At 55.0% G+C, this 7,500-nt stretch overlaps 3 non-coding genes across 3 annotated transcripts in view; all 3 read right to left on the minus strand.

The window, feature by feature from the left end:
- Positions 1-626, minus strand: part of LOC126149736 (large subunit ribosomal RNA) — a 4,225-nt gene extending 3,599 nt beyond the window's left edge. Inside the window, exon 1 of the ribosomal RNA XR_007531091.1 lies at positions 1-626. This exon is cut by the window's left edge and continues 3,599 nt beyond it. This is a non-coding gene — a ribosomal RNA (large subunit ribosomal RNA).
- A 189-nt stretch (positions 627-815) lies between these two features.
- LOC126149735 (5.8S ribosomal RNA) lies at positions 816-970 on the minus strand. Its single transcript, XR_007531090.1, has one exon. It is a non-coding gene; the product is annotated as a 5.8S ribosomal RNA (ribosomal RNA).
- A 353-nt stretch (positions 971-1,323) lies between these two features.
- On the minus strand, positions 1,324-3,230 carry LOC126149739 (small subunit ribosomal RNA). Its single transcript, XR_007531094.1, has one exon. It is a non-coding gene; the product is annotated as a small subunit ribosomal RNA (ribosomal RNA).
- Between the last annotated feature and the right edge of the window lie 4,270 nt (positions 3,231-7,500).

The following is a 7,500-nucleotide window of genomic DNA, read 5'->3' on the forward strand; positions in this document are numbered from 1 at the left end:
CGTCCTACTAGGGGAGAAGTGCGGCCCACCGCACACCGGAACGGCCCCACCCCGCGGCGAGTGGAAAGGCAACCGGACACGACCCCGCCGCGGATTGCTCCGCGCGGGCGGCCGGCCCCATCTGCCGAGGGCGGGAGCCAGTGGCCGGATGGGCGTGAATCTCACCCGTTCGACCTTTCGGACTTCTCACGTTTACCCCAGAACGGTTTCACGTACTTTTGAACTCTCTCTTCAAAGTTCTTTTCAACTTTCCCTCACGGTACTTGTTCGCTATCGGTCTCGTGGTCATATTTAGTCTCAGATGGAGTTTACCACCCACTTGGAGCTGCACTCTCAAGCAACCCGACTCGAAGGAGAGGTCCCGCCGACGCTCGCACCGGCCGCTACGGGCCTGGCACCCTCTACGGGCCGTGGCCTCATTCAAGTTGGACTTGGGCTCGGCGCGAGGCGTCGGGGTAGTGGACCCTCCCAAACACCACATGCCACGACAGGCGGCAGCCTGCGGGGTTCGGTGCTGGACTCTTCCCTGTTCGCTCGCCGCTACTGGGGGAATCCTTGTTAGTTTCTTTTCCTCCGCTTAGTAATATGCTTAAATTCAGCGGGTAGTCTCGCCTGCTCTGAGGTCGTTGTACGAGGTGTCGCACGCCACACCGCCAGCCGGCTGTGCACGCTACCGAGAAAGTACCGGTATGCGAACCGCCAGGCGACGGGCGCGCATCGCACGTTTAAGGAGACGCGGCCGGCCCCACAGGCGGCCACGACACTCCCAGGTCTCCGAAGGCGGGACAAACGCCGCGCGCTTCAGTATACGTAGCCGACCCTCAGCCAGACGTGGCCCGGGAACGGAATCCATGGACCGCAATGTGCGTTCGAAACGTCGATGTTCATGTGTCCTGCAGTTCACATGTCGACGCGCAATTTGCTGCGTTCTTCATCGACCCACGAGCCGAGTGATCCACCGTCCTGGGTGATCTTTTTTGTTTAGTTTCCACTGTCTCTTTCAAAACAGTTGCATAGGCGGGACTGAGGCGTTTGACGGCCCCTGTTCCAGCGTTCTGTGTCCAACGGCCTCACGGCCGATGGGCGTCGTACGGCTCCACACCGGAGCGGACAGGCACTCGGGCGAAAGTCATTCAAAACCGGCGCCAGGCGCCAGGTGCCGCAGGCCAGCCGCTCCAGAGCTTCAGCGCTCGTACCACACAACATTTTGTCCGTTAGTTTTGAGAGGCACGCGTGGTTCCGCACGCGGCGCACGGCTGCTGCCGTACAGGTAGCGTGTTGCGCGACACGACACGCACATCGAAAGACATGCAGTCTAGTCGGTAATGATCCTTCCGCAGGTTCACCTACGGAAACCTTGTTACGACTTACTTCCTCTAAATGATCAAGTTTGGTCATCTTTCCGGTAGCATCGGCAACGACAGAGTCGATGCCGCGTACCAGTCCGAAGACCTCACTAAATCATTCAATCGGTAGTAGCGACGGGCGGTGTGTACAAAGGGCAGGGACGTAATCAACGCGAGCTTATGACTCGCGCTTACTGGGAATTCCTCGTTCATGGGGAACAATTGCAAGCCCCAATCCCTAGCACGAAGGAGGTTCAGCGGGTTACCCCGACCTTTCGGCCTAGGAAGACACGCTGATTCCTTCAGTGTAGCGCGCGTGCGGCCCAGAACATCTAAGGGCATCACAGACCTGTTATTGCTCAATCTCGTGCGGCTAGAAGCCGCCTGTCCCTCTAAGAAGAAAAGTAATCGCTGACAGCACGAAGGATGTCACGCGACTAGTTAGCAGGCTAGAGTCTCGTTCGTTATCGGAATTAACCAGACAAATCGCTCCACCAACTAAGAACGGCCATGCACCACCACCCACCGAATCAAGAAAGAGCTATCAATCTGTCAATCCTTCCGGTGTCCGGGCCTGGTGAGGTTTCCCGTGTTGAGTCAAATTAAGCCGCAGGCTCCACTCCTGGTGGTGCCCTTCCGTCAATTCCTTTAAGTTTCAGCTTTGCAACCATACTTCCCCCGGAACCCAAAAGCTTTGGTTTCCCGGAGGCTGCCCGCCGAGTCATCGGAGGAACTGCGGCGGATCGCTGGCTGGCATCGTTTATGGTTAGAACTAGGGCGGTATCTGATCGCCTTCGAACCTCTAACTTTCGTTCTTGATTAATGAAAACATACTTGGCAAATGCTTTCGCTTCTGTTCGTCTTGCGACGATCCAAGAATTTCACCTCTAACGTCGCAATACGAATGCCCCCGCCTGTCCCTATTAATCATTACCTCGGGTTCCGAAAACCAACAAAATAGAACCGAGGTCCTATTCCATTATTCCATGCACACAGTATTCAGGCGGGCTTGCCTGCTTTAAGCACTCTAATTTGTTCAAAGTAAACGTGCCGGCCCACCCAGACACTCAATAAAGAGCACCTTGGTAGGATTTCAACGGGGTCCGCCTCGGGACGCACGAACACGCACGAGGCGGTCGCACGCCTTCGGCTCGCCCCACCGGCAGGACGTCCCACGATACATGCCAGTTAAACACCGACGGGCGGTGAACCAACAGCGTGGGACACAAATCCAACTACGAGCTTTTTAACCGCAACAACTTTAATATACGCTATTGGAGCTGGAATTACCGCGGCTGCTGGCACCAGACTTGCCCTCCAATAGATACTCGTTAAAGGATTTAAAGTGTACTCATTCCGATTACGGGGCCTCGGATGAGTCCCGTATCGTTATTTTTCGTCACTACCTCCCCGTGCCGGGAGTGGGTAATTTGCGCGCCTGCTGCCTTCCTTGGATGTGGTAGCCGTTTCTCAGGCTCCCTCTCCGGAATCGAACCCTGATTCCCCGTTACCCGTTACAACCATGGTAGGCGCAGAACCTACCATCGACAGTTGATAAGGCAGACATTTGAAAGATGCGTCGCCGGTACGAGGACCGTGCGATCAGCCCAAAGTTATTCAGAGTCACCAAGGCAAACGGACCGGACGAGCCGACCGATTGGTTTTGATCTAATAAAAGCGTCCCTTCCATCTCTGGTCGGGACTCTGTTTGCATGTATTAGCTCTAGAATTACCACAGTTATCCAAGTAACGTGGGTACGATCTAAGGAACCATAACTGATTTAATGAGCCATTCGCGGTTTCACCTTAATGCGGCTTGTACTGAGACATGCATGGCTTAATCTTTGAGACAAGCATATGACTACTGGCAGGATCAACCAGGGAGCTGCGTCAACTAGAGCTGAGCAGCCGGCCGCCCGGGAGTGTGTCCCAGGGGCCCGCGCGAACACGCAAGCGTCCGCTCAATTATTCTGCAAACAGGAGGAGGCTGAGCTCCCCTGCACAATACACCTCGAAACCCTCTCAGGTCCCGGCGGCGCGCAGCGCCGTCCTAAGTACTTGGTCGGGTTCGAGAGAGGCGCAATCGCCCGGAGTTAGGCGAGTAGACGCTTTAGGTGCGACCACCCGTGCTCCCAACTGAGCTTGCCGCTGCCGACAGAGGCCCGGGAGCGTGCTGTCGTGGCATTGCCGGCGGGAGACAACACGCGCCACCTACGGTGACCGGCAGCTCCAACGCCAGCGCCACAGAAGGGCAAAGGCCCCACGTGGGTGCCGAAGCGAACTCTCCCAGCACAGCGCACGTGCCAACACGTCTGCACAACTGCGATACAAACCACCAGCGAGAACCGCTGGGGCGACCGAGCAGCAGACGGCGTCGCGGCGCCGAGTGCCGGGCGGCGGCGCATCCTCAACGCACACAGTCCTCAGTCGGACCAGCACACTGCAGATGTCCACCGCGCTTCGCACCGGGCCCGCGAGGACCCACTTTGGCCGCCCGGCGCCGCGCGCAGGGTGCCCCGGCGCGCAGCTGCGCCGCCTGCCGCGTCCGTCGGCCGGCGCGCCTGCCACTGGGCGCCCCCACCAGCCGGCTGTAGCGCGTGCGCCCACGCACCGCGCGGCCAGCACGCCGGGCGGCCCCCCCTCACCGGCCGGGGACGGTCCCACCCAGCCACCGCCGCGTATCGCTTCACACACAGATTTGCCCTTACTGATTTACCTCCAGCAACAACAACCGCACCACAATGGGTTTACCAGTTGTTCATTTGCGTTGCGTCACGTCACCAGCAAACGTAGACGTCCATCCCAGTTTGCAAATGCAACGATTATTGCATACCTGTCTGTTAGGTGTCACGACACACTACGTCTGCCCACATACACGCAACAAAATGTGCACGACTAGAGAACACGTGGGAGGTGGCCCCCTACGTATGCGATGTCCATTACGAGACCGACTGTCAACCAGCATCTGTACCATGTCGCAGATGTGGAACGCGGTGCACCATGCTATCACACTGTGTGAGAAGAGACGACTACGTTTGAATACACGCGCCACTACATCAACAGACGGCTCATGCTGATCGCCATCCAGGGCGTCCGTTACTCCCACACGTCTCTATGGCGTACCACACTGCAATGTAGCTGTTATGGGGAGACGGCACGTGGCTGAGTGCACAACATTTGGACCGTATGGTTCGCTGTTGTTGGGCGCAGTCGTACGGTCACACATGTGCCACAGCGTATCATTCAGTACATACGGACCTATGTGCAGTACAATGTGAGGATTAAGCTTACGATATCAGCGGACAGTGGACACAGGCCGTACCACGACGTAGACTGAGCGCTTCGACATGCGAATGCCAGTGAACAGCTGCGAAGGGCATTGAACACGCAAGCACCTGAACGACCAGCGTGCGAAGGCAGGGTGGAGGGGGGGGGGCGATGTACATCCTGCAGTTGTCCACATTACAGTGTACAGCGGGAGCATGTAAAAAGTAAGCAACACTTGCGAAGTGTTCAACATGAAACGACACACAAGAGGGTGGGCGGTGCGAGTAGCGAACTATATTCAGAGGGTTGTGGTTAGACAACACTAGATTAATGTAACGTGTCATATGCCAATTACAGAGCAGGTTAAGGCACAACGTGGGTTAGGTTAAGGCACAACGTGGGTTAGGTTAAGGCACAACGTGGGTTAGGTTAAGGCACAACGTGGGTTAGGTTAAGGCACAACGTGGGTTAGGTTAAGGCACAACGTGGGTTAGGTTAAGGCACAACGTGGGTTAGGTTAAGGCACAACGTGGGTTAGGTTAAGGCACAACGTGGGTTAGGTTAAGGCACAACGTGGGTTAGGTTAAGGCACAACGTGGGTTAGGTTAAGGCACAACGTGGGTTAGGTTAAGGCACAACGTGGGTTAGGTTAAGGCACAACGTGGGTTAGGTTAAGGCACAACGTGGGTTAGGTTAAGGCACAACGTGGGTTAGGTTAAGGCACAACGTGGGTTACGTTAAGGCACAACGTGGGTTACGTTAAGGCACAACGTGGGTTACGTTAAGGCACAACGTGGGTTACGTTAAGGCACAACGTGGGTTACGTTAAGGCACAACGTGGGTTACGTTAAGGCACAACGTGGGTTACGTTAAGGCACAACGTGGGTTACGTTAAGGCACAACGTGGGTTACGTTAAGGCACAACGTGGGTTAGGTTAAGGCACAACGTGGGTTAGGTTAAGGCACAACGTGGGTTAGGTTAAGGCACAACGTGGGTTAGGTTAAGGCACAACGTGGGTTACGTTAAGGCACAACGTGGGTTACGTTAAGGCACAACGTGGGTTACGTTAAGGCACAACGTGGGTTACGTTAAGGCACAACGTGGGTTACGTTAAGGCACAACGTGGGTTACGTTAAGGCACAACGTGGGTTACGTTAAGGCACAACGTGTGTTAGGTTAAGGCACAACGTGGGTTAGGTTAAGGCACAACGTGGGTTAGGTTAAGGCACAACGTGGGTTACGTTAAGGCACAACGTGGGTTACGTTAAGGCACAACGTGGGTTACGTTAAGGCACAACGTGGGTTACGTTAAGGCACAACGTGGGTTACGTTAAGGCACAACGTGGGTTACGTTAAGGCACAACGTGGGTTACGTTAAGGCACAACGTGGGTTACGTTAAGGCACAACGTGTGTTAGGTTAAGGCACAACGTGGGTTAGGTTAAGGCACAACGTGGGTTAGGTTAAGGCACAACGTGGGTTAGGTTAAGACACAAATTGCGTTACAAATTGCGTTACATTGCGGTACAAATTGCGTTACATTGCGGTACAAATTGCGTTACATTGCGGTACAAATTGCGTTACAAATTTGGTTAGGTTAAGGTGCAAAGTGGGTTGGATTACAGTACACAACATGGTAAGAGATAGTGTGTTTGGGGGGGGGGGGGGGGCAGGTTCGTTGGTAGTGATCATTGTAAGTGAATGTCTGAGGCAGCGTCAGTATGTCACAGCAGTTCTGTCTCGTCAGGATGCGCTTTTCGCTCGTGACTGGAGGCGCGCCGCGTCTGTGGTTGCGGCAAGGGAGTGGCAGACCTGTGTGATTCATTCCTGCCATTGTTTCTGTGCCGTAACAGGAGGCAGTGTGGTGGTGTTGGGTGCACCCCTGTGTAGGACATGTGTGGGTGTTGGTGGCTTATCTGAGCAATTGTGGATGTTGGACGGGTGGGATATTCTATTTTATAATTGGACCCCCTGGTGTGGTTATCATAGTGTGGATGGTGTACTGTGGCGGAGAGGATGCACCGGACGTTGGTCCATGCTGGTGCTTACATATCGTATCTGTGTCTGTTACAGGCAGAGAGTAATGTGTGATGGAGTGTCTCGCTGAGGTGTGGTTCATATTGTGTGCACAGACTTACAGCATGTATAGGGACAGCGGGAATTTGGCATATTGGATATAACTCGTCATGAAACGCAAGATATAGGGGTGGATTGCAACGTACGAGTGCGGGAAGAGTCCGCCGTTCATCCGCTTGGGTTGCGATTTGGGCGGTTGGGGTGGGGCACGTGCGGGTGCGGGTGGAGTGATTGTCGGTTGACTACTTCGTGCGACGCAGGCACTGGCGTTCGGGTTCCTGTGGTGGACAGATGATGCAGGCTTTGTGGGTGGCGTCGAAAAATGGGTACTGTGGGACCTAGCGATGTCGTAGTCGGGGTGGCGTCTCATAGATGGCGGTATCGTCGGTGCAGCAGGTCATGTTTCGGGAGACTTGCAGATGGCGGTATTTAGTTTTCGTGTTGCGCGCGACATGGTGGACGTAGTGTCGTCCGATTCGCGTAGATGGGGCTATTGCATGTGGTTTCGTCACATTGTCATAGATGGCGATGCTGTGGTTTGGCAGTATGGTTGGTGTAGTTCCGTTGGATTCCTGTAGATGGAGGTGTCGTTTCTGGGCCAGACGGCAATGTAGTTTGGTCACATTCTCATAGATGGCTGTGTTGTGTCTGTGGGTGGCGGTGTCAGCGTCGTCCCATAGAGGGCGGTATGGTCTGTTTATTGTGGACGTTGATGTCAGGACCAGAGGGCGCGCGCGAACCGTTGCCCATATTTTCCTACCCTCCTATTACTCGTTGTAGATCTATAACACTGCCCAGCGTTGCAACTAAA

The sequence above is a fragment of the Schistocerca cancellata genome, unplaced genomic scaffold (genome assembly GCF_023864275.1).
Source record: "Schistocerca cancellata isolate TAMUIC-IGC-003103 unplaced genomic scaffold, iqSchCanc2.1 HiC_scaffold_948, whole genome shotgun sequence".
Lineage (NCBI taxonomy): Eukaryota > Metazoa > Arthropoda > Insecta > Orthoptera > Acrididae > Schistocerca > Schistocerca cancellata.